General features: G+C 43.2%; 1 pseudogene; it reads left to right on the top strand.

Moving 5' to 3' along the window:
- Positions 1 to 1,254: 1,254 nt before the first annotated feature.
- Positions 1,255 to 25,421, top strand: LOC127421790 (uncharacterized; annotated as a pseudogene).
- Positions 25,422 to 27,998: the final 2,577 nt, after the last annotated feature.

The following is a 27,998-nucleotide window of genomic DNA, read 5'->3' as shown; positions in this document are numbered from 1 at the left end:
GAGATAACGAGCGCAACCAGGAATAACACACAAATGAAAGGCATCTTTAAAAAGACATGTGTGTGCCGCTCTTTTAGAGAAATATATTCTTTTAGAGAAATATACTCTTATTTCTGCCGAAGCGCCCAGGGGCATTCTTTGCAGTGCACCAGTGCAGAGGAGGGAGAAGCTGTTGAAATGTGCCATCAGATCCAGCAGATGTGAATGAACAGTCGAGGGAATTCAGCTCAGTGAGCATGACCGTTCGGTTCCGAAGAGAAAATCTGAATGAGGGGTTGCATACCAGCTCCTTTTATACCCGTATATCCAGGGGAGTGGCATGCAAATACCACTCGCCAATTTTCATTGGCCTTTTATCAAAGACCAGAGGTGTCTCGGGCTCCCAAGAGTGACCCCTAGTGTCACTACATCGACACAACGTTGAGTGAGTGACAGATAGGGAACCACAATGAACTGGCACAGGACAGAGAACATAAGGAGATTTGTAAGGAAGAAAATGAGGAAGATATCGAGGGAAGGCAGGTGTAACTGATAAACTAATAACAAGACATATGAGGGGGTGGGTTTTCACTTAAGACAGATGCACAAATGGCAATGAAAAAACCAACAAGGCCAAGTGCACTAACACAACAAAAGACACAACATGAGTATAAGAACATGACAGACAGAATTGGCAGGATCCTGACACTACCCCCCACACCCCAAAAGGACACCACCTGGCATCCCAAAAGGGGAACATCTAGCACAAGGCAGGACCAACAAAATGGACACAAAGACTGGAACAAAACAGACACCATGACGGAGCTGAACACAGACCAGGGCAGAACTGGAGGGCAGAAGGTAGACCAGGGGGGTGCAGAGAGTACCAGCCAAGGGGGGGAACCTGAGGGGGAGGCTCTAAGGTGGGAACAGGGCCAGATGGCCGGGGAGGAGGCTCCGGGTAAAGGACAGGGTCCGGTGGCCGGAAAGGATGATGCCTCTTGGCAGGAGTCAGGCATGGGCTCAGCAGATGACACCTCCTGGCAGGGGTCAGCCAGGGCCAGCATCTGCGGGCAGGATTGAGGCAGGAGCTCTCCTCCTCCTCTTCCGAATGTGAGTTCCAGTGCACTCGGCCGCCTCAAGGGGAGCAGCAGCGAGTAAAGAGGCTGGGCATCGGAGGACTGGGAAAACAACTGACTGAAGGTGGAAAGTGTGGGACAGTAAATGTGGGGGTACTCCCCTTATAGTGAGGGTTCAGGCTCCCAGTGATGGAAAATGAAGAACACAAAGTCCCAAAAGGTAAGTATCCCCAGCCTTCCCATCTTCCAGGCACTGAGGGGCTCCTTGATGCAGGTGTTGAAGACCTCCTTGAGGTTAGAGTCATCGCTTGTAGTCCAGCTCGTCCACTGCGATGAGAAAGTAGCAGGCAAAGTCCCTGATATCTGCCTCCACTTGACAGAGGGAGTGGCGCTGGACGAGCTGGACCATTCACCCCAGAGGGCAGGAGATGGACTCAAGGGTTGATGGACTCAAGATGGCGCCAAGTATGGCTGCTGCGTTGCGAGCTCCGACACAACATAGCAATGGTTTGTTTGTTTTGTTTACAATTCTTATGTTTTTTGTCTTGGATGCTGTCTGCCTTATTGTCTACAACAGACAAACACTTTTGGACATTGGTTCAGCGATCTCACACCGTAAACCGGACTTCACATTCCTCAATGCCGACCCGCTGTTTACAAACACGCATGCGGAGCCCTTTGTCTGGGCAGCACGGCCGCGGAAACGCAGGAGGAAAAGGGGAAACAGAGCCGGCGTTTTCATCAGAGTAAGACGCCGTGCAAATCGACCCCTGCTACCCACTATTCTACTGGCAAATGTTCAGTCTCTGGATAACAAGCTCTGCGAGCTGAAAGCGCGGATCTCTTTCCAACGAGAGACAAGGGACTGCTGCATTATCTGCCTTACGGAAACTTGGATGTCTGCGGAGATTCCGGACTCAGCCATTGAACCCGCGGGGTTCTCCATGCTCCGAGCGGACAGAGCGAAAGACCTCTCAGGTAAAACTAGAGGAGGTGGTGTATGTTTTATGATCAACAAATCCTGGTGTGATCAGAGGAACGTACATTCCATCAAGTCTTTCTGTTCTCCTGATCTGGAATTTCTTATGCTTCTGTGTCGACCATTCTGGCTACCGAGGGAATTCACAGCGGTCATTATCACTGCTGTGTACATCCCCCCACAAGCCGACACAGACCGGGCACTCAAGGAACTGTATGGGAGTATAAGTGAGCAGGAAACCGCGCACCCTGAGGCTGCGTTCATTGTGACCGGGGACTTTAATAAAGCCAGTTTAAAATCAGTCGCACCAAAATATCACCAGCACATTAGTTTCAACACACGAGGGGACCGGGTTTTGGACCATTGCTACTCTCCTTTCCGGGATGGCTACAAATCCCTCCCCCGCCCACCATTTGGCAAATCGGACCACTCTTCCATTCTGCTTCTGCCCGCTTACAGGCAGAAATTGAAACAGGAAGCACCCACCCTCAGAACGATCAAGTGCTGGTCGGACCAATCAGACTCTACGCTACAAGACTGTTTTGATCGCACGGACTGGGAGATGTTCCGGTCCGCCTCTGATGACGACATCGAGCTTTACGCTGATAGCGTAATGTGTTTCATCAGAACGTGCGTAGAGGAAGTGATTCCGACCAGAACTGTGTGAATCTATCCGAATCAGAAGCCGTGGATCAATAGCGATGTTCGCGCGGCACTTAATGTGCGGACCTCCGCTTTTAATTCCAGGAACGCGGAGGAGCATAAACAAGCCAGTTATGCCCTCTGAAAAACTATCAAAACAGCAAAACGCCAGTACAGGAGCAAGATTGAAGGACAGTTTAACACCACCAACTCTAGAAGCATGTGGCAGGGAATTAACATCATCACGGACTTTAAAGGGAATAAAAACTCCACCATGAACACCGCTGCCTCTCTACCGGGTGAGCTAAATACTTTTTATGCTCATTTCGAGGGAAATAACACCGCCCTCGCGGAGAGAGCTCTCACGGCCAAAGCTACAGAGGTTAGTTCACTCTCCGTCTCTGTAGCGGATGTAACCCGATCCTTCCGACGGGTGAATATCCGCAAAGCCGCGGGTCCAGACGGCATTCCGGGCCGCGTCATCAGAGCGTGCGCGAACCAGCTGGCTGGTGTTTTTACAGACATTTTCAACCTTTCCCTCTCTTTGTCTGTAGTCCCCACATGCTTTAAAACATCCACCATTGTGCCTGTTCCAAAACAATCGAAAATAACTTGTTTAAATGACTGGCGTCCTGTTGCTCTGACCCCCATCATCAGCAAATGTTTTGAGAGACTAATCAGAGATTACATCTGCTCTGTATTACCACTCAATCTTGACCCGCTGCAGTTTGCATACCGCAACAACCGCTCCACTGATGATGCCATTGCATCTACAATACACACTGCTCTCTCCCACCTGGAAAAAAAGAACACTTATGTGAGAATGTTGTTTGTAGACTACAGCTCAGCATTCAACACCATAGTGCCCTCCAAGCTAGATGAGAAACTCCGGGCTCTGGGCTTAAACAGCTCGCTGTGCAGCTGGATCCTGGACTTCCTGTCAAGCAGACGCCAGGCGGTTAGAATAGGCAGCAACATCTCCTCATCACTGACCCTCAACACTGGAGCCCCGCAGGGCTGTGTTCTCAGCCCACTACTGTATTCCCTGTACACACATGACTGTGTGGCAACACATAACTCCAATGCCATCATTAAGTTTGCTGATGACACGACGGTGGTAGGTCTGATCACTGACAATGATGAAACAGCCTACAGAGAGGAGGTGCACACTCTGACACACTGGTGTCAGGAGCACAACCTCTCCCTCAACGTCAGTAAGACAAAGGAGCTTGTGGTGGACTTCAGAAGAAAAGACAGAGAACACAGTCCAATCACCATCAATGGAGCACCAGTGGAGAGAGTCAGCAGCTTCAAGTTCCTGGGCGTCCACATCACTGAGGAACTCACATGGTCCGTCCACACTGAAGTCGTTGTGAAGAAGGCTCATCAGCGCCTCTTCTTCCTGAGACGGCTGAGGAAGTTTGGAATGAACCGCCACATCCTCACACGGTTCTACACCTGCACTGTAGAGAGCATCCTGACTGGCTGTATCTCCGCCTGGTACGGCAATAGCACCGCCCACAACCGCAAAGCACTGCAAAGGGTGGTGCGAACTGCCAGACACATCATCGGAGGTGAGCTTCCCTCCCTCCAGGAAATATATACAAGGTGGTGTGTGAAAAAAGCTCGGAGGATCATCAGAGACTCCAGCCACCCGAGCCATGGGCTGTTCTCACTGCTACCATCAGGTAGGCGGTATCGCAGCATCAGGACCCGCACCAGCCGACTCCATGATAGCTTCTTCCCCCAAGCAATCAGACTTCTGAACTCTTGATCTCCCACGATCAAAATACATCAGCCCTGCACTTTATTACTCTTTTATCTCACACCGGACTGTCATAAATTATATTACTGTTATTATATTATGTCTCTCTTAACAACTGACTATCAACCGACAGCCTGAATGTCAATACAGTACAATACTGTACATTCTATACATTATATATTTATATATATATATATATATATATATATATATATATATATATATATATACTTTTTTATATATATTTTAATTTTTATTGAATAATGTGTATCTATATAGTATCTATATAGTAAAAAACAAAAAAACAAAAACAGCATATTGTATACTGTACAGTGTATGTTATTATTTGTATATTGTTGAGTGTAATTATGTGTATAACAGATGTTTAAATTGTGTTGTGTTAATTTGATGTTTTAAGTTGTGTAATTATGTATAACAGATGTTTAAATTGTGTTGTGTTAATTTGATGTTTTAAGTTGAGTGTAATTATGTATAACAGATGTTTAAATTGTGTTGTGTTAATTTGATGTTTTAAGTTGAGTTTAATTATGTATAACAGATGTTTAAATTGTGTTGTGTTAATTTGATGTTATTGTAAATTGGTATATGTCTCATCACTGTCACGACTGCTATGTTGATCGGAACTGCACCCAAGAATTTCACACACCATTGTACTTGTGTATATGGCTGTATGACAATAAAGTGATTTGATTTGATTTGATTTGAGATGGGAAGAGGAAGATGCCCATCTCTGCGTAGTCCTCTTTCTTGGCCAATTCTTTTTGTCAACTTTTTGTTTTTGGGCTTGAGGATCAGGACTGGAACAGGACTAGAAAAGGATAGGACAGGGCGGGCATTCCAGAAAGCAGGTTAAGTGACTAACCTGGGTAAGTTTATTCAGAATCAGAATCAGAATGAGCTTTATTGCCAAGTGTTCTCACGTACACAAGGATTATTTTTTTGGGGTGATAGAAGAAACAAGTGCACACAGAACATTACTTTGAGACAGAATATAAAACAAGGTAAGAGTATAAATAGACATAGGACATATAACAGAATGGTGTATGTACATGTGCAAGTGGTAATGTATGTGCAAGGTAGGGGTATGTACAGTTATTGAATTAATTGATTTCTTCTGAAGTCCACTATCATCTCCACTGTTTTAAGCATGTTCAGCTCAAAGTTGTTTTGACCACACCAGACAGCCAGCTGATCAACCTCCCATCTGTATGCAGACTCGTCACCGTCGCGGATGAGGCAGATGACCGTGGTGTCGTCTGTAAACTTCAGGAGCTTGACAGTGGGGTCTTTTGCTATGTAGTCATTTGTGTATGAGTAGTGTAGAGAGAATGCATCCCTGAGGTGCACCAGTGCTAATAGTGAGGGTCATGGATGTGAGTTTCCCCAGTCTCACTAGCTGCTGCCTATCTGTCAGAAAGCTGGTGATCCATCGACAGATCGGGGTGGGCACCAGGAGCTGGGTCAGTTTGGTTAAGAGAAGATCAGGCACGATGGTATAGGATCACAAATAGGACCCTTGCATAAGTCCCAGCTCTGTGGAGGTGTTGCAGGATATAATGCAGTCCCATATTGATAGCATCATCCACAAACCTGTTTCCTCGGTAAGCAGACTGAAGGGGGTCCAACAGGGGTCCAGTGATGTCCTTCAGATAGGCCAAAACCAGTCCCTCAAACAACTTTATGACCACAAACGTGAGAGCGACAGGTCTGTAATAATTAAGTCCAGTGATTTTTTTTATTTTTTTGGGGGACCGGAATGATGGTGGAGCGTTTGAAGCAGCAGGGAACTTCACACTGCTTCAGTGATCTATTGAAGATCTGTGTGAAGATGGGGGTCAGTTGGTCAGTGCAGACTTTCAGACAGGCAGGTGAAACACCATCTGGGCCTGAAGCTTTCCTAGTCTTTTTTTTCCGAAATACCTGACACACATCCTCCTCACAGATCATAAGTGCAGACTGAGTAGCAGGAGGGGGAGGAGGGGGGTTCCAGGAGGTGTTGTTGTGTGTGTGAGTGAAGATCAGAGCGGGGGAGGGGTGTGAGACTGGGCTTTTCAAACCTGCAGTAAATCACATTCAGTTCATCAGTCATTAGTTGACTCTCTACAGAGTGTGGGGGAGGTTTCTTGTACTTGGTGATGCTTTTTAGGGCTCTCCACAAAGATGCAGGATCGTTGGCTAAAAACTGTTTTTTCAGCTTTTCAGAGTAGCTTCTTTTAGCCACTCTCATTTGCTTATTAAGTGTGTTCCTGGCCTGGTTGTACAATATTTTATCCACTCTTCTGTAAGCATCCTCTTTGGCATGACAAAGCTGTCTGTGTTTTCCTGTAAACACAATTATTCATTGTTATTGAACGATAAAAATGTCCTAGTAGGGATGCACATATCCTCACAAAAACGGATATATGATGTCACAATATCTCTGAGCTCATCCAGGTCTGTGGGTGCAGCCTCAAAAACACTCCAATCAGTGCAGTCAAAGAAGGCTTGTAGTTCCAGCTCTGCTTCATTAGTCCATCTCTTTACAGTCCTTACTACAGGCTTAGCTGATTTTAGTTTCTGCTTGTAGGTCACGAGAAGATGAACCAGACAGTGATGAGAGAGTCCTAAAGCTGCACGTGGGACAGAGAGATATGCATCCTTTACAGTGGTGTAGCAGTGGTCCGATAATTTTTTTCTCTGGTGGGCATGTGATGTATTGTTTGTATTTTGGCAGTTCACAGGTGAGGTTATCTTTATTAAAATCTTCCAGAATAATAAAAAGTGAGTCCGGGTGTTGTTGCTCTGTGTCTGTGATGTGCTCAGCCAGCTGTTGCAGCGCTGCATTCATGCATACTTGTGGTGGGGTGTATACACTCACCAGAATAAATGAGGAAAACTCCTGCGGCGAGTAGAAAGGCTTACAGTTAATGAAAAGCACCTCTAAATTAGGACAGTACATCTTCAATGCTGTTACATCTGTACACCAACATTTGTTGAAGTACAAGCATGTTCCACCGCCTCTTGTTTTCCCTGATAAATCCGCGATGCGATCCACTCTGAACAGCTGAAAGCCCGGCAGATGTAAAACGCTGTCCAGGATGGCTTCATTCAGCCAGGTTTCCTTGAAACGCAGAGCATCAGAGATCGAAAAGTCCTCATTTGTTTGAGTGAGCAGAAGCAGTTTGTCCTTTTTGTTGGCAAGGGAGCGGTCATTCGGCAGATGAATACTCGGCAGCGGAGTCCTAAAGCCACGTTGACGAAGCTTCACAAGCGCGCTGGCTCGCTTCCCTCGCATGCGTCTTTTGGATCGCTTGTAGAGCACCGCTACACCTCCAACTAAGAGGTCTAAGAAAACATCAGAATAATCATACACAGGCAAAAAATGATCAGGTATGCTCAGCCGAATATTCAGCAGTTCATCCCTGGTGAAACTGGTCGTTTTGCACATCAACAGGTTAAAACAGCAAGAGAAGGGATGCTTGCAGTGTTATATAACTGTAAGAAGGAGAGTTTTATTCTTGTATTATATAAATAGCCTACATCTAAAACCTAGATAATATTTTTAATCGGCTCTCGATAGTTTTGAGTTTTATATTTCAAAGCCTATAACCGTGTTTAACATAAGTTTTGAGGAGGATGTTTAGGCTATTTACTGTGTTCACTTGGCATCATCTCTTGTAAAACATATTCTAACATTTGCTTTCCTAATCTGTCATGTAGGATCGACTGTCACTATGGCAAAGAAGAAATGCTTTAGAAATTTTGGTTTTGACATCAGGACATGAGTGAACACAGCAATGGATCACAGAGCGCCGTATAGCCTTACCTGCTGTTTAAAGTCCCTATTAAGAATGACCTAATGTTCTTTTTTGCTTTATGTGATGTCATAAAAGAATATATATGCCCTGCAGAATATTTAGTGCTAGCCTGTATACCCTTAATAATGCATTTTGTCAAAGCTTTGTATAAATTAGGTTCCAGCGAAGAGTATAATATATAAACATGCATACGCACCAGATCTCTGCGCATGAGCGCTAGATATTTTAGAATACGGTTGAAAAAGTAGTCGGATTCAAACGTTTATATGGCTAATATTTTTCTTTTAATCTAATTATTTTAGTCTACTCAACCCCCTTCAATTGGATGGAAATTTCATTCAGATCCAGCTCAATTGGATAATATTTGTGTTTACAATGTTTCAATCCGATTGAGCTATCAGTCGGATTATAAACGGATTATTTGGTTGCATGTAAATGTAACCACTGTAAAGAGAGGGCTTTATGTATTTATATTTAGCTCTTGTAATAAATAATTTTATTTCATGAAAATAATATTATTAACATATCTATAAATATCATAGAATAAAATTATTATAGCACCCATATTCTTTTTACAATTCCTTCAGTCAATGAATATTCATGTTATTTATAAAATTACATTCCATAGTACCAATATACAGGTAATGTCTGCCAATTCAAAGCTTAAGCAATTAATTACTCACTCTTCTTCTTCATTAAATAGATAATATGTGATCATGTTATGGACCAAAGATATAGCATAGAGGTTAGAGATTTGATTTCTTATCACTTTAAAGGGGTCATGAAATGCTCTATTTTTTTATAGTTTTATTATCTTCCCTGAGGTCCACCGTGTCAAGGGTAAACCAATGTCTTGTTCCAGCCTCAAGCCGTTGCATCGCGTCGCATCAACAGGCATTCCCGGTGTAAACATATAATCCACTCTAAAATACTCTGAAGACACATCCACATCCAGTTTCCAGTATCATTCCATCATGTTTTCATACACCAACTACTAAAAGTAGTGCAAATGGGCAAAAGAAAGCAAGGCAGCAGCTGAATGACAAAGAGCTTCTCCTTTTCATAGTAGTAACTTGACACCACATCTTTTAAAAGTGGCCCGAGATATGTATCAATCGGTCAAAGATGTCTGTCAGTGCATTTTTTATGTAGAAAAACATTTAAATTCAGACAAGCAAATGAAGGTATCCTGTGTAAGTCCACTTTGGATGAATGTCCTATGAGAGGCCCAATCTTTCTCCTTTTCAACTGTGTGGCTGACAAAGCACAAGTGGGCGGGGCCAAGGGTGCAATGACAGAAATATAGGCATTGCATATTCAGATATATTTGGTCCTTGTGAAGTCACAAGTTCCATGAATTCCAAACCAGCCATTTGTGCAGCTTGCAAAGCACTCAGGCGTGGCTGTGACATAGCATGGAGCAGGCCGAGGCGTGACATGGCATGGAGCAAACACAGGCGTGGTGGTGACATGGCATGGAACAGGCTGAGGCGTGGCTGTGACATGGCATGGAGCAGGCTGAGGCGTGGCTGTGGCATGGAGCAGGCTGAGGTGTGGCTGTGACATGGCATGGAGCAGGCTGATGCGTGGCTGTGACATGGCATGGAGCAGGCCGAGGCGTGGCTGTGACATGGCATGGAGCAGGCCGAGGCGTGGCTGTGACATGGCATGGAGCAGGCCGAGGTGTGGCTGTAACATGGTATGGAGCAGGCTGAGACATGACATGGCATGCAGCAGACTCAGGCGTGGCGGTGACATGGCATGGAGCAGACTTAAACACAAGGACATGGGTAACAGGTAAACAAGACAACCAATCACAAGACTAAACTATAAACAAGATAACAAGATTAAATGAACTATAATCAATGAAAAGACAAGACTAGTAACAAAGTAATCAAACAATGAACCAATGAAAATAAGACACATAAACAGGGGAAACACATGACAAGATCACATGAGGGAACAGGAAATCATATGACATGAACAGGAACTAAACTTGAAAATAAAAGACATGAAAAACATGAACCAACAGAATAAACATGATACCAACACACAAAGTCTGGGACAGAACAGAATTTGAGAACCCAGGACCTTGCAAACAAAATTCTGGACTCTCAACCAAAACTCCTGAATCCTTGGACAAGACCAGAAAGCATGTGTTATATCTACATCCTCCAACTGGCATCGCCAGCAGGTGGGTGTGTCTTTTAGACCAAGCCTATACAATCTAGAGGGGGTCCAATAGAATCAATGCAAAATGTTAAATTGCATCAGACGCACCCTTGCATCTCTAGTTGTAGATTTGACGTTTTTTAGAATCCTAGCCCACACTCCTTCCTCCAATACCAAGTTTAAATCTTACTCCCATAATCTCTTGAGAGAAGTTGAAGTTCCATCCCCCAGACTCTGAATTAACAGGGAGTAATACACTGATGCTTCATGACCTTTTCCAAAAGCAGTAATCACCATTTTCAGAGTATCTGCTGCTTAAGGGGGGTGTATGCTACTCCCGAAAATAGTACAGAGCAGGTGGTGCAGCTGTAAATACCTAAAGAACTGAGATCTGGGAATTATTAAATGTTGAACCATATTTTCAAAAGATCTTAACACTCCACTCTCATAGGTCACCGAGCGTATTAACCTCACTCTCAATCCACTCCAACCAGTAGAAAGGGGATTATTAATATGCCATTTTGGGTTCAGCCATATGCTCGAGGCAACATTTAAATAAATGTCTAAATTAAACACTTTGGACACTTTTTTCCATACCACATGCAAATGCGAGATAACGGGGTGTGACTTCTCTGGTTAGACTGATAGAAAGGCTTTGCAATGGCAAAATAGGGGCAAGAACTTCCTGTTCAATACAGAACCAGGGAGGGGCTCTTTCAGGTGGAAGCAACCAATGAGCCAAATGTCTGAGACCGAACGCATAATAATAAAACAAAATCTTGGGTAGGCCTAGCCCACCTTTGTAAATCAGCTTATGCGGCTTATTAAAATGTAATCTGGGGCGCTTACCATTGTAAATGGAAGACTTTGCTATGCTCTCAAATTGCTTGAAATAAGAGAGGGGGACATCTATAGGGAGTGACTATAGCAGGTAGTTGAATTTTGGAATACAGTTCATTTTAATAACATTAACCTTCCCAATCATCAATAAATGTAATGAAGCCTACCTGCCCACATTGTTCAAAAACCTTTTTAACCTTTTAATGGTCAAAATGAACTCTAACTAAATCAGACAAATTTGCTGGGAATAAAATACGCTGTCAGAAACGAAGTTTCGGATTTAGACCAATTGACTTTGTTTCCTGAAAACTTGGAAAAGGAATTAATAATTCTGTGGAGGCAAGGCATAGATCTAGTATGGTCAGAGACTAATAATAAAATATCATCTGCGTTGAGCAGAAGCTTATGCGCCACACCTCCTGCCACCACCCCTGGAAAATCATCCTCCTTTCTTATCACGGCTGCTAATGGTTCCAGGGCAAGACAGAACAATAATGGGGAAAGAGGGCAACACTGCTGGGTGCCCCTATCCAGAGTAAAATCATCTGAAATTTAATCCATTTGTTTGTACCGCTGCTACAGGGTGTCTGTAAAGTAACTTAATCCATCCAATAAATGTACTCCCGAACCCATACATTTCCAAAATCTTAAAAAGATAATCCCATTCTACCATATCAAACGCCTTTTCAGCATCAAGTGAGTTGGAGTCTGATCATTCGCCACTGACCACATGATATTGATGAAATGCCTAATGTTATCAGAAGAGCTACAGCCCCGAATATACCCCACCTGATATCATAAAGAGATATCATAACTTTAATTAATCAGTTAGCCAAAATTTTTGACAACATTTTTACATCTAGCTGGATCAGGGAAAATGGATGGTAACTCTTACACTCACTTGGATCTTTGTCCTTTTTTAAGAATCAGACTGATCCGGGCTTGTGTCATGGTTGGTGGAAGCTTTCCATTCTTTAAAGATTCTGTATAAACTTCTAACAAAAGCGGAGCCAGTTCTGTAGCATAAGATCTAAAAAAATTCAGCAGCAAAACCATCTGGCCCTGGAGCCTTGCCTGTAGGTAGGGCCATAATTACCTCCAAGGTTATCTCAGAATCAAGAGAATTTTTTTGCTCAGTCATCAATTTAGGAAGTTCTAATGGTTCCACAAAGTTTCAAATATCTTCATCAGTAGATATTAGACATATTAGAGAAATTAGATTGTGTGTCAAAAATAAAATTATAAAGACCACATTCCACATTAGTGCAACAAACAAACCCCGAACTTTCCTCAAAACAGAAAAAACAGAAAAAAGAAAAACGTACACATTAACCCCACACACGACAATGCCAACCAGCGTACATCCCTCTAAACTCAAACAGTCCATGTACGCCTACGAGAGCCCCCGTGACAACTTTGCCATCGGACTGCTGAAGTTTCTCTCTTGTCGAATTCACAAAGTCTGGGAACAAGAAAATGCTGTGGTTTTTCCAAGAAAGCCTTCCTTTACTCCTCACGTAACACGAGATCTTTATTGGATGATCTCAGAAATTTAGCCAGAATTGACTGGGGCCTGTCTCCTTCCACAGATCTCTGAGCCGGAACTCTGTAAGCTCGATCGATTTCCAGCTTATGGCCTGTTATGTTGAGCAGACTCGGGAAGAGCCCACCTAGGAATTTCACCATATCTCAGCCTTCTTCGTCCTAAGGATTTCCAACAATTCGGACATTGTTTCACCGGTTACAATTCTCAAGGTCTTCCAACTTTTCCCAGACGCGCTCCAAGTCTGTCTTTGTCACTAGCAGATTAGCAGCTAATTCCATCTTCGATGACTTCAGATAATTGATCCGTTTCTCAACATCGCCATTCTTGTAACCATCTCATTAAATTTCGTCTCCATGGCAGTGATCGATCGACGTATTACAGCAAGATCCTCCAAGTCAGCGACGACCTTCGTCAGCATTGCTGGCATGTTCAACAGTTGACGCTGAATCTCTTTCACCTCACTGGCCAAATTGAGTTCTGGTCTCCAGAGCCCGAGTATTTTGAATCCTTTGACATATTGTCTTAGAACAGTTAAGAATCAGAGTGTATCGAATCTCACCGGTTTATGACCTAAAAAGTATTAAAACTAGCAAATTGCGCAGAGTTTGCCGTTCACACATCTGACCCTCGCATGGTGCCATGCACCCAGTTTAGGTGGTCTTGACTACAACGCTGACCAATGGTGCTGTCAGCTGTGTCTCTTGGAAACTGAAGTGTCTTGGAAATCTTCTTGTAGGCATTGCTTTTCTGAAATAAAAATAAATTCTAAGATCACTGTTGCAAAATGTATTATATAAAGGCTTTTTTGAGTGACTCTAGCTTTGTGAATAAAACTTTTTGCTAAAATAATTAAGGGATTAAGGATATATTTCTAATTTTCTTAAGTATATGGGTTTTCTAAACAAAGAAAAATATCACATGGGTCCAAGCATATGGTTTGCCATTCGGACATACTAGACCATCTCACTCTAGAGTTAAATGCTGAGGAGGTGTTTAGTCTACAACCTCCGAAGGACTGGTCTAGGAAGGACACAGCCTTACTAGGCTGCAGCCTTCAGTTTGAGTAGCACCCAAGGTGAACAATCACAACGAAGTGGCACAGGACAGAGAACACATGGAGATTAAATAGGATAGGTAATGAGGAGGGTAACGAGGGAAGGCAGGTGTAACTGTTAAATGAATAAAAAGGCAAATGAGGGGGTGGGGTTTCACTTAAGACAAAGCAGACACGAGTGCACATGGCAATGAAAAAAAACATCAAGGCCAAATGCACTCACACAACAAAAGACACAACATAAGAGTCAGGATCCAGCCACTAAAAAACAAAAAACTAGACATATATGGCAGTAGTCAGAGTAGTATGGGTAGTATGTCATTCCGAACTCAGCATGTGCTTGAAAGCACGAAAAACCACCATCTTCCTCTTCTTTCATCCAACACCTCGATGACACACATCCACAGCACCCCCAGTGGACTCAATTGTAACTGAGGAGATTCAGAGGGAAAGTACTGTATAAATCTGTGTTGCAAATGCCAGGCAAATGCACAAAGGAAAATCAATTTGTGATATTCTAATAGTGATTTTAAAAGTCAACTAGCGGGTGCAGAACGATTACTCAAGTACTCATGCACATCACTAATTGGTCCAGCCACATTTAAACTGGAATTTATTATTTTTTTTTAGTTCAGCTGAACAGCTTGTGAGCTTGAACGTCAATCAACTAACATGCTCCCAAACCTGAATTAAACTCAGCAAAAAAACAAACGTCCTCTCACTTACAACTGCTTTTATTTTCAGCAAACATAACATGTGGTGGGTGGGGGGGGGGGGGGGGCTGCGTCAAAATCAAAAGTAACAGTCAGTTTCTGGTGTGGCCACCAGCTTGTGCATTCCTGGTGTAATACTTGTTGTTGCCATCCTGTACCTGTCCTTGTACCAGGTGTGATATTCGGATGTACTGATTCTGTGCAGGTGTTGTTACACGTAGTCTGCCACTGCGAGGATGAACAGCTGTCCTTCCTGTCTCCCTGTAGTGCTGTCTTAGGCGTCTCACAGTACGGACATTGCAATTTATTGCCCTGGCCACATCTGCAGTCCTCATGCCTCCATGCAGCATGCCTAAGGCACATTCATGCAGATGAGCAGGGACCCTGGGCATCTTTCTTTTGGTGTTTTTCAGAGTCAGTAGAAGGGTCTCTTTAGTGTCCTAAGTTTTTATAACTGTGACCTTAATTGCCTACCATCTGTAAGTTGTTAGTGTCTTAACGACTGTTCCACAGGTGCATGTTCATTAACTGTTTATGGTTCATTGAAAAAGCATGGAAAACATTGTTTAAACTCTTTACAATAAAGATCTGTAAAGTTATTTAGATTTTTACAAAATTATCTTTAAAATACAGTGTCCTGAAAAAGGGATGTTTCTTTTTTTGCTGTGTTTACATCTGTTGATTTAGTTGTCAAAAACTACAGATTTACTAATGAACTGATTGCAAACAGAGACAAAACATGAGACAGAAATATGGAAGTGAGATCCAGTGTGAGTCTGACACCTAGTGAACATTATCTGTAAAAACACAAACTTGTTCTGCACACATCTCTCAAACACAGAACCAGGAAACTGTTCATTTCAGGGAAACTGAAACTTAAGTGCTGTCGAGCTGTTGTACACATCTCTCTGTCTCAGAGTACATGCAGTAAAATGGCAGAAGCCAGTATTTCATGGGCTCATGAGCATTTCTGCTGTCCTATCTGTCTGGATCTACTGAAGGATCCAGTGACCATTCCCTGTGGACACAATTACTGTATGAACTGTATTACAGACTGCTGGAATCAGGATGATCTGAAGGGAGTCTCAGCTTCTGCCGAGAGGACTAAGAAGCAGTTATGAACTTTAATGACATTTGCCATCTGAAGGCTGCCATCTTTGCTCAAGGGTGCTCAGTTCCAACAGGAAGGGAACAGATATAAGTCCATTTCACACTTATAAAAGCTCTTCAAAAACAATCTGTCACCAAAAAAAGATGTTCTATAATGTCATAAAATAATTTCGATTGAAAAGTTTCTTGGAAAAAAAAATTTGTCAGCTGTTTTTTAAAGGATGGCAATATAAAAGCTTTTTTCCAACATTTGGTGTAGTTCCAGTATCTACCAGCAGGTGCTAAAATCCTGCTCCACATAATTTTTAATCCTGCTCCATATAATTCCCTTGTTTGGGACGTTTTTCTGTTTATTTATTTATTTATTTATTTTAAAAAAAATGTTTTTATGTTTATTGGAATATATTACCTTCAAATCCTACTTTAATCTTGATTAATCTTATATCATTTGAAAGCTCTAGGTCTCTAGTTTCTAAAATGCCCACTGTTTTGCGATCTGAATGACGTAATTACAGTAATACATTAATTAATGCCAAAAGTGCGCACTAAAAAAAATATCCTAATGGAAACAAGGAATTTTATTATGAAATAACAATACACAGATGTACAATCATACAATCAAGCGGTTCATAACATAACATCCATCAAGAGATTTTGTCCAAAAATATCAACAGATTCTCCATGGTTGATGTATAATTTTTGCAAAGAGCATCATGATGCATGTTCAAATGTTCTTTCTTTGCTATGTTTCGTTTGTATAACAGCCCAGCGACATGTTTGTAGTCTTTTGAACAAGGATTTTGTAGTTTGTGAACAGGGACAGTCCACCTCAAAACATTTTGTCCAATGATGGTAAGCACGTCTTTCAGTAAAGACAGTTTGGAAACGCCCTTTCCTGTGCTATCACACCAATGGCAATCTTGTCTTTTTTGAAAACATACAGCCAATGAAAAGATTTATTATGTTCAATATTTACAGTATCTAATCAATTTGAATAGTTTGTAAAAAAAAAAAAAAAAAGAGAGAGAGAGAGATAATTACTAGAAAATTGTTATTGCTGGGGAAAATAGCTATAAGACGTTTTTTTTATATATAAAGATTTTTAAAGATTTTTATAAAGCCAAATCATTGATTTTGTTAGATTCATTTAGGTATAACCATCTTACTCAAACTATTATAATACATATTTATTTTATTGTTTGTTTGTTTGTTTGTTTGTTTGTTTGTTTGTTTGTTTGTTTTTTTTTTTGATGTGCAAAAGGTCTCCAGATGATACTTTTGATAAGGACTGGACTAGCAATTCACCAAGTAGACCTTGGATGTCACCAAGTGGCCTTTTTAGGTACTGTGTCTAAATAAAATGTCAGCGCAACCACATATTTTGTTAAATCAAGCTCAAATTTGAAACATAACTTGCTGGCATTTTTATGGTGACCAGGCACAGTTTATATATATATATATATATATATATATATATATATATATATATATATATATATATATATATATATATATATTATAAAAGAAAAAAAATTTGGTGCAAGTTTAGTGCAGTACATTTTCATTACAATAAACTTTTTTTTTATTTAAATTATATCAATTATTCCACTTCTGCAATAAACCCCTAAGTATCTTCTTTCAGACAAGACCAAGATTATGTTGTAGTCCAAAGCATCACATCAACCACCATTTAAGTTTTTAATCAACAAGTAGAGCTTGGATGACATCCAAGCCACTGGGCTCGAGCCCCCGTGATGTGGCGCCTCAGGGTCTGCCCCGCCGCGAGGCCCCACCCACCAGTATGTCCGACATGATTATCCCCTTGGTCCCTTAAACTTCTATAACTTTTTTTTTATTTTATTTCACTTATATCAATTATTTAACTTCAACAATAAACCACTAAGTGTATACTTTCAAACAAGACCAATATTATGCATTCATGAATTACAACCATTTAAATCTGTGTATGTCATTTTCTGGTAAATTCTCAAAAAGGGGGGTGCAAGTTTAGGGCTTCAAATCTGATTGGCAGTTGTTTTGTTCCCTATCTGTCACTTACTCAATGTTGTGTCGATGTAGTGACACTAGGGGTCACTCTTGGGAGCCCTAAACACCTCTGATCTTTGAAAAAAGGCCAATGGGAATTGGCGAGTGGAATTTGCATGCCACTCCCCTAGACATTCGGGTATAAAAGGAGCTGGTATGCAACCACTCATTCAGATTTTCTCTTCAGAGCCGAGCGGTCCTATTCATTGAAGCTGAATTCATCCGCGAGTTCATTCACTTCATCTGCTGGTTTTACGGCGCATTTCAGCGGCTTCTCCCCTTCTGCATCCGTGGAGTGCAGAGAATGCCCCTGGGCGCTTCGGCAGAATAACAAAAAAGTATATTCTAAAAAGAGTATATTTTCATTCTAAAAGAGCAGCACACACGGAACATCTTTTTAAAGATGCCTTTCCATTTGTGTGTTATTCTTGGTTGCGGTCATTATCTCTCTGCTTCTGATGGCCACGATCACTGTCTTACAAGTCTGGGTGCTGCCCATGCAGAGACATCGTTCGTGGATGGGTCTTGTCCTCATTGCGAGAACATGACCATGGCAACGTTGCGGTCGCGGCTTGCATTCATAAGAAAGAAAGCCACCACAGCGGCTCCCCGCCTCGGTCCTTCTACCTACGGGTATGAGGCCATGCCGGTTAGCACTGGGGGCGATTTGGGGACCTCACTGGGAGCACCTCTGCCAGGTAAACCCCCATGGACCTCCCATTCCCCAGCACACTTGCTTTCCCCAGTCGGGCTCTTGGATGAGACCGCTGGCTCGTCTCACGGCGAGTTCGACCTCTTATTCAGAGCCCAGGAAGACGATGAGTTATCGAGTGCAGCATTGGAGAGCGGGCTCGTCCACTCTGATGCGGACGCCTCGGCTGGGCTCCCTCCTTCGGGTGTGATCGCCCAGTCTCAGGCCAACGTGGAGATGACGGACATGCTTTCCCGGGCAGCCGCGAGCATCGTGCTAGAGTGGAACCCTCCACTCTCCCCTGAACCCTCGTGGCTTGATGACTGGTTCCTGGGCCCAGAGCGCTGCTCACGGCTGCTTCCCGCCCCGGTCCCTTTCTTCCCGGAAGTGCATGAGGAGCTGACAAGATCACGGGATGGCATCTTTTACTGCCTGATTCTGATCTTTCATCTCCCCCGCTCTCACTACCCTCAATGGTGGGGCGGCCAAGGGGTATTCGGTGATCCCCCAGGTGGATAAGGCGCTCGCAGTGCACTTGTGCCCGCAGAGCGCCGCCACCTGGCACGGGTGCCCGAAGCTCCCATCCAGGGCCTGTAGGTTTACATCGTCCCTGACGGCTAAGGCCTACAGTGCCGCTTGACAAGCCGCCTCCACCCTGCACGCCATAGCTCTCCTGCAAGTTCACCAGGCCAAGGCACTAAAAGAGCTGTACGAGGGTAGTTCTGACCCAGGATTGATGCAGGAACTGCGCTCAGCGACCGACCTCGCTCTCTGGGCGATGAAGGTCACGGCGCAGTCTCTAAGGCAGGCGATGTCCACCCTGGTGGTCCAGGAGCGCCACCTATGGCTCAACCTGGTCGGATGAGAGAGGCCGACAAGGCACAGTTCCTTGACGCCCCCATCTCCCAGGTTGGCCTATTCAGCGACACCGTCGAGGACTTTGCCCAGCAGTTCTCGGCGGTGAAGCAGCAGACGGAGGCCATTCAACACATCCTGCCCCGGCGGGGCTCATGACCCCGCACCCCATCTGTTCATTGCCAAGGGTGTCCTCCTGCAGCAACAGCACTGGCTCCACTGCAGCCCGCCTCCGCAGCCTGGCCCTGGCGTGGAGACTACCGCAGGAAGCAGATGCCACCATCTCACGGCCGACCACCAAGAACCCTAGAAAGGCTTCGAAGCGCCCCTGAGACGGCCAACCCAGGGACGAGGAGATCCGCTTCTACGGAGCTGGTAGACAGACCACTCCATCCCCCGGTGGAGGGCCGGGAGGAGAATCTTTTGTTTCATTTTTGTTTCATTACCCAAAATTTCAACAAAAGAGTGGTTTCCTTGTTCTCTGGGTCACATGTCAGGTGTGCACAGCCGTCGTCACAACCGCCATCCACCATCCCATTTTCACAGGTTTGGCGCTCCAGCGGCGGACACCCCGCCCCTGCACGCCCAGCTGTGGCACAAACACGCCCACACCAAGTCGGCTCCGATGGACTACGGGGATGATGTTCCTCCTCCCCTCTCCTCGACCAATCTTATGGTGGGTATCAGGAGCCAGGTAAGTGCATCGATGTCCCTGTACTCAGCACGGCCACGGGGCTCGAGCCCCTGTGATGTGGTGCATCAGGCTCCGCCCTGCCGCGAGGCCCCACCCGCCGGTACGTCCGACATGATAATCCCCTTGGTCCCACTCGCCCGGAGTTTGGACGCATGGCTTGCGCTTTCCAACCGGTCGCGATGGCTGACCAGGACTGTCCGACTCCTCTTCGCGATTCAGTTCACCAGGCGCCCGCCCAGGTTCAGTGGCGTCCGCTACCTTGCGTGCGGAGATTGCGACCCTTCTGCACAAGGGCGCGATAGATCCTGTCCCTCCAGCCGAGATGAAGAAAGGGTTTTACAGCCCTTTCTTCATCGTACCAAAAAAAGGCGGTGATTTGCGGCCAATCTTGGACTTGCGAGTTCTCAACCAGGCTTTGCACAGACTCCCGTTCAACATGCTGGCGTAAAAATGCATTTTAGCGAGCGTCCGGCATCAAGATTGGTTTGCGGCGGTAGACCTGAAGGACGCGTACTTCCACGTTTCAGTTTTACCTCGACACAGGCCCTTCCTGCGCTTTGCTTTCGAGGGCCGGGCGTATCAGTACAAGGTCCTCCCCTTTGGCCTGTCCTTATCCCCTCGCATCTTCACGAAGGTCGCAGAGGCAGCCCTTGCCCCACTCAGGGAAGTGGGTGTCCGCATACTCAACTACCTCGATGACTGGCTGATCCTAGCTCACTCTCGAGAGTTACTGTGCGCACACAGGGACCTGGGAGCCGTCTAGGGCTTCGGGTCAATCGGGAAAAGAGCAAGCTCTCCCCGGTTCAGAGCATCTCTTTTCTCGGCTTGGAGTTGGACTCAGTCTCAATGACGGCGTGCTTCACAAATGAGCATGCACAGTCGGTGCTGAACTGTCTGAAGGTGTTCAGAAGACAGCGGTTCCACTGAAACTTTTTCAGAGGCTCCTGGGGCATATGGCATCATCTGTGTTTTCCACACCGCTCGGGTTGATGCATATGAGACAGCTTCAGCACTGGCTTCAGACTTGAGTCCCGAGATGGGCATGGCGCCGCGAGACACATCACGTGGTCGTCACACCAATCTGTCGCTGCCTCTTCAGCCCTTGGAACGACCTAGCATTTCTACGGGCATGGGTTCCCCTAGAGCAGGTCTCCAGGCACATCGTGGTTACTACAGATGCCTCCGAGATGGGCTGGGGCGCCATATGCAACAGCCGCCGGCTCCTGGACTGGCCCACGGCTGCATTGGCACATCAACTGCCTCGAGTTGTTGGCAGTACTGCTCGCCCTGCCGAGGTTCTGGCCATTGATCCAGGGTAAGCATGTGTTGGTCCGGACGGACAACACGGCGACAGTAGCGTACATCAACTGTCAAGGCGGTCTATGCTCCCGTTGCATGTCACAACTCACCTGCCGTCTCCTCCTCTGGAGTCAGAAGCGCCTCAAGTCGCTACGAGCAACTCACATCCCGGGCGACCTCAACACCACAGCGGATGCGCTGTCACGACAATCTCCAGGTTGAGCCGATTTCGTTCCATATGTTGGCAGGTCTGAATAGGTAAGTTCCGGGACAGCTGGCCGGGTGTACCACTTGCGTATAGCGCCTTTCCCCTCCCATGAGGTGAAGACGTGCGCCTTTGACTCCCAGTCGTGTTCACAAGTTGTGATCCCTGGATGATTTTCCTCTTTAGCCCTGTGGCAGACGAGTTTGCGAAGAAACTCGCTGCCGGCCCAGTACATGTGCTAACTAAGTCCTGTACTGGGGTAGGTGCTCCACATGCACTGGTTTCCCATAGGTGACCCCATGTGATATATGTTCCGCTAAATCGTTTTCCTGTCGGTAAACTGCGTCTTCCTTGGGCAGAGGCCCCTCTGCCCCCGGTCACCATGCTTGTAGAAACTCCTCCCCCCTTGGGTAGGACCTACCAGGTGACTTCTTCACATGACATAATTCCGACAAGACTCAGTAAGACCATGTGACATATTTCCACTCGAAATACCCCCCCCCTTCTCTGGGCGGGGTGTGGTCTCTGCGGTGTCTTCCCCTTGGGAGTGACACCCCCTGATGTAGACATTTATGGCCCCCAGTCAGTTAACAAATTCCACTCTATTTGGGGAGAAAAAAGAGGAAAAGAGGCCTGTCCCTATTTGTTGGGCAGTCGACTTGTTCCCGAAGGACTGTTCGATGCTCATAAGAGTGTTAGGGGAGGTTACGTGATGGCCTGGTATGCTGGCTACGAGGCACACAGAGGCCTGCCCGTCTCGCACCGCTAGTCCACGTAACATAGTTCAGTAGTCGTGGCGTTTTGTATAGGGACCCTTAGTGTCACTACATCGACACAATGTCGAGTGAGTGACAGATAGGGAATGTCCTGGTTACTTTCGTAACCTCCGTTCCCTGATGGAGGGAACGAAACGTTGTGTCCCTCTTGCCACAAGGCTGAACTACCCGCTGAAATGGCTGGGACCTTGTCTCGGCTCCTCAGCACAAAACCTGAAAGAGTGGTTGCATACCAGCTCCTTTTATACCCGTATGTCCGGGGGAGAGGCATGCAAATTCCACTCGCCAATTCCCATTGGCCTTTTTTCAAAGATCAGAGGTGTTTAGGACTCCCAAGAGTGACCCCTAGTGTCACTATATCGACACAACGTCTCTTTCCCTCCATCAGGGAACGGAGGTTACGAAAGTAACCAGCACGTTTGCAACTATAAGGATGTTACATAAAAAGAAGACACAAACAACATTAAATAAATACATTTTGATTTGTACATAATAAATGTTTTGTGAAAATTGCAATACAACAATAATGATTTTGTATTATTCAGTTTTAAGGTTTAACTGCAGTTTGTTTGATGAACAGAGTCACTTGGAGAAGACACAGAAAAAATAAAAACAGAGAATCCAGGAGAGTGAGAAAAAGATTGAGGAGTTGAGAAGAGCTGTGGAGTCTCACAAGGTGAGTTTGAGAAGAGGAAAAGAGAAATTTCAGACTCAGTTGGGTCACAGGCTGTGTGAGTTGTTAGTAAGAGCTGATTGTAATGTGTGTGTAACAGCGTTCTGCACAGACAGCAGTGGAGGACAGTGAGAGGATCTTTACTGAACTGATGCGCTTCATTGAGAGAAGACGCTCTGGGGTGACACAGCTGATCAGAGATCAGGAAAAAGCTGCAGTGAGTCGAGCTGAAGGACTCTTGGAGCTACTGGAGCAGGAGATTACTGATCTGAGGAGGAGAGACGCTGAGCTGGAGCAGCTTTCACACACACATGATCACATCCAGTTCCTGCAGGTAACACATCTCATCATTACTATTCATCACACAGTCTTTCTCTGCACCTCCTGGATCTCCAGTCTTACCCAACATCACTGTCAGTTCTCTTCTGTCTTTTGATGAAGTGATAAAATCTGTCTCTCAACTGAAACAACAACTGGAGGATTTCTGTAGAGAACACATGGAAAAGATATCTGACAGAGGTAACAGATATTCATTTACTTTCAGAGATCAATTTTACATAATGTAAATAAATGAAAATGTACATGAATTATGTCTGTTTATTCTCATAGTCACAGACATTGAAATTATCACTGATGAACCCAAGACCAGGAATGAACTTCTAAAATGTAAGTCACTATGAAAACACACACACACACAAACACACACACAAACACACACACAAATTTGCCTGGATTTTACAAGATTTAACAGTCATTTCTTACAGTAAAATACTATTTTCAGAATTTTACTGTAAAATCAATGCAGTCTAGGTCATTTTCTGTCACAACACAACAAATTACTGTGAAGAAAGAAATTATAATATCGCACTGCATTATGGGAAAATTGTGTTTCATTTGAAGTCTTCATTATGGTGTTTAGTGTTCAATTTGGATGGGAATTTATCTTATTTATTTGTAATGAATTTTCTCCCAGTTAGTGTAATTGTGTTTAAGAACACAATTTGTTGTACTGTGATGTATGGAGAAAATGAATCAGTTTATTGGTTGACTTCATGTTGGATCATGATGTATAGAATACACTATATGATGCTTTTGAAAGTAAAGAAATGTTTGCAAAGATAGGCTATAAAATGTTTTTATCATGAGTTGTGAATCAGACACTCAACATATAAACACTCAGCATACAAAACTCAACGATGATGACAATGAACAAATACTGTCGATAAAAAATACAGATGATCATTGATCAACATGAAAATAAGAATATACGAAAATCAACTATAACTAACATAAACCGGAATGAAAATGGTGCAGGACACCAGCCAGAGTCGTGACAGGGATTTTATCAGCCGTCAGAAACAGCCAATCACTGTCGTAAAGCTGGAACAAGCAGTTTACATACTGATAAAAACTGAAACTGAAAAATGACAAAACAGAAATACTCTTCACCCAACAAATGAAAATATAATTGACATGAAATTTAGTTCATGTTAAAATTCTGAATTTAATGGCTAAACTGAGAGTCTGAATATGATCTGAACAGTTTGGTAACGAATCAAATCATTTCTATGAATTACATTTCAAACTGGAATTAACTAGAGAAAACCAAATATCTATGGCACTATTTTCACAATGAAAAGAGTTCAAAATAGGAAAAAACAAATGCAGTAAGTGTTTTTGTCTTTTTCAACAAATGCTCAATGAATGGAGGTTCATAACTTTCAGAAAATATTGATCAAGCTCAGAACATTAAACTTATAAAACAAAATATTGGATCAGCAAATTTTATTGTCTATTCATATTTTTCTTGACTTGAACCCTGTTACCAAAATGTTTGACCATTTTTCAGTTCAAATATTTACAGACATACAGGTTAAAAACCCTTGAGGTTTGCATGTAACAGGGTTGTAAATATAACGTAAGTTAAGTTTGATTTAGCTAGTTAAGGAGTAAAACATTACAGATAAATATTTCTTTGAATGGTTGAGTTTAATGAATGCAACCCACACAACAATATTAATGGAGAAAATGGAATGAATATTTACTCTTCCCATCATGCTGTAGAAAGGATTCAGATGATGTCACTTCCTGGGTGTCAGAATTTTAAGGAATGTAAAAAAAATCATGTGGTAACAGGGTTTCATGCATCTTCAAATATTACATTTTTGGGCATTAAAATAAGTTCATTTTTTAGAGAATGATATCAATAGTAAATCAAATGATAATGTAAAATTGTAGACACTATTGTATGATGTGTTGGATACAGTTGAGAAGGTCATGACCTCTGAGGTGAGACTTTTGATGGGATTACTGTTCATGCTAGGCTAATTTTGTATTAGATAATAAAGTTCTCACTACATAAATCATGTGATTTGGACTCTAATGCTGTTTAAGATGCTCATTTTAAACTCCTTTAATAAATCAAATGACAGTAGATCACCTCAAATGTCTCTGTATCATCTCCTCTGTCTGACAGAGAGTGTAAATGGTCTGTGGTAGCCAATCAAAACTGCTCATTATCGTGCTGTAGCTTAAAAGATACTAAAGATACTTTCTTTCATGTGTTTATGTGAGTTTTACAGTGAACAATGAACTCAAAATTGGTCCAGTTAGCCAGAACCAAAGAATCAAAGCACATAATAATAATAATAATAATAATAATTCAAATATGAGTTACCTTAAAGATTTCAGAAGCATGTCCCACCTCTCTGTCTACACTGTTGACTTGGTCACTGATCTTTTTTTAAAAAAAATTCTAAAATAAATATGCCACAAACATCACTACTACCATAAATCTAAATTCAAAATAATAGCCAAACAAAAATCATAGAAAAGTCAAAGAACAATTAGATGTATACCAGGGGTGCTCACACATTTGAATGAGATCTACTTTTTCATAATGTTATTATGGCAAGATCTACCATACACAATATATACATTATTGGTAGTGAAATTTGACAGTTCTCTATACCTATTTTAATAACACAACAAATAATAATACTTATTTTTCAATTATGTAAGAATTGTTTCAAGTTCTCAAGTAATTATTCAAGACAAGTCAAATCAATTGTTTTTGTCCCACTGTTAATGTTCACTTTAGAATTTACTGACTGTATTTACATTAATACCTTGGGCATTTTTGGCTGCATTTTGAAGTGTATTTGACCATTTAGGTGTGTATCCACATTACCATGAGCACTCTCGGAGCACAAGATAAACACACAGATAAATCGCATGTCAGTCAAACAGCGTGCGGCTACAGTAGCAGGAAAATAAAAAGTAAAATCTTTAATATTTTTGTTATTTGTGTCTTTTCTCTATCCTCTTTCCCTTTTGAACTATTATCAAGATTGACCAGTGGATCTCTTGCGATCTATGTAATGAGCACCCCTGATGTATATACTAGTATGAAATTAGATTATTTTTGTCACACACATGACTCTATAGCCCTGACACAAATGGCACACTTGATGTGGTGAGAGGGGGTGATAAACAACTCAGGCTCCCAAAGGAGTGGGCCTGACAGGTTCTTTGCACTGGGGCCCGTAAGATAAGTGTATTGCCCCCTTTAGCATCAATGACAGCGTGCAGTCTTTTGTAATAATTGTCTATGAGGCCCCAAATTCTTGCAGGTGGTATAGCTGCCCATTCGTCTTGGCAAAATGCCTCCAGGTCATGCAAAGTCTTTGGTCATCTTGCATGAACCGCATGTTTGAGATCTCCCCAGAGTGGCTCGATGATATTAAGGTCAGGAGACTGTGATGGCCACTCCAGAACCTTCACCTTTTTCTGCTGTAACCACTGGAGGGTCAGCTTGGCCTTGTGCTTAGGGTCATTGTCATGCTGGAAAGTCCAAGAGCATCCCATACGCAGCTTTCGTGAAGAAGAATGCAAATTGTCTGCCAGTATTATCTGATAACATGCTGCATTCATCTTGCCATCAATTTTCACAAGATTCCCCGTGCCTTTAGAGCTCACACACCCCCAAAACATCAGTGAGCCACCACCATGCTTCACAGTGGAGATGGTATTCTTTTCACTATAGGCCTTGTTGACCCCTCTCCAAACATAGCACTTATAGTTGTGACCATAAAGCTCTATTTTGGTCTCGTCACTCCAAATTACAGTGTGCCAGAAGCTGTGAGGCATGTCAAGGTGTTGTTGGGCATATTGTAACCGGGCTTTTTTGTGGCATTGGCGCAGTAAAGGCTTCTTTCTGGCAACTCGAACATGCAGCTCATTTTTGTTAAAGTATCGTCATATTGTGCTCCTTGAAACAACCACACCGTCTTTATCCAGAGCAGCCTGTATTTCTCCTGAGGTTACCTGTGGGTTTTTCTTTGTATCCCGAACAATTCTTCTGGCAGTTGTGGCTGAAATCTTTCTTGGTCTACCTGACCTTGGCTTGGTATCAAGAGATCCCCAAATTTTCCACTTATTAATAAGTGATTGAACAGTACTGACTGGCATTTTCAAGGCTTTGGATATCTTTTTATATCCTTTTCCATCTTTATAAAATTCCATAACCTTGTTACGCAGGTCTTTTGACAGTTCTTTTCTGCTCCCCATGGCTCAGTATCTAGCCTGCTCAGTGCATCCACGTGAGAGCTAACAAAATCATTGACTATTTATACACAGACACTAATTGCAATTTAAAAAGCCACAGGTGTGGGAAATTAATCTTAAATTGCCATTTAAACCTGTGTGTGTCACCTTGTGTGTCTGTAATAAGGCCAAACATTCAAGGGTATGTAAACTTTTGATCAGGGCCATTTGGGTGATTTCTGTTATCATTATGATTTAAAAAGGAGCCAAACAACTATGTGATAATAAATGGCTTCATATGATCACTATCCTTAAATAAAAGACAGTTTTTTTTTGCATGATCAGTCATATTTTCAAAATCAATGTCAAAATATCACATATATAAATGGCCCCTCAGTCTGTACTACTACAAAAATTTGTACACAAATAGTACAGTTATATACTCATATTTCGATCGTGAAAAATAAAATTACATCACACATAAATTAGTTTGTCTAGTTATTTATACTAGGTGGAT

Source organism: Myxocyprinus asiaticus, chromosome 31 (assembly GCF_019703515.2).
Source record: "Myxocyprinus asiaticus isolate MX2 ecotype Aquarium Trade chromosome 31, UBuf_Myxa_2, whole genome shotgun sequence".
Taxonomy (NCBI): Eukaryota; Metazoa; Chordata; class Actinopteri; order Cypriniformes; family Catostomidae; genus Myxocyprinus; species Myxocyprinus asiaticus.
This window is presented reverse-complemented; position numbering and strand designations above follow the sequence as displayed.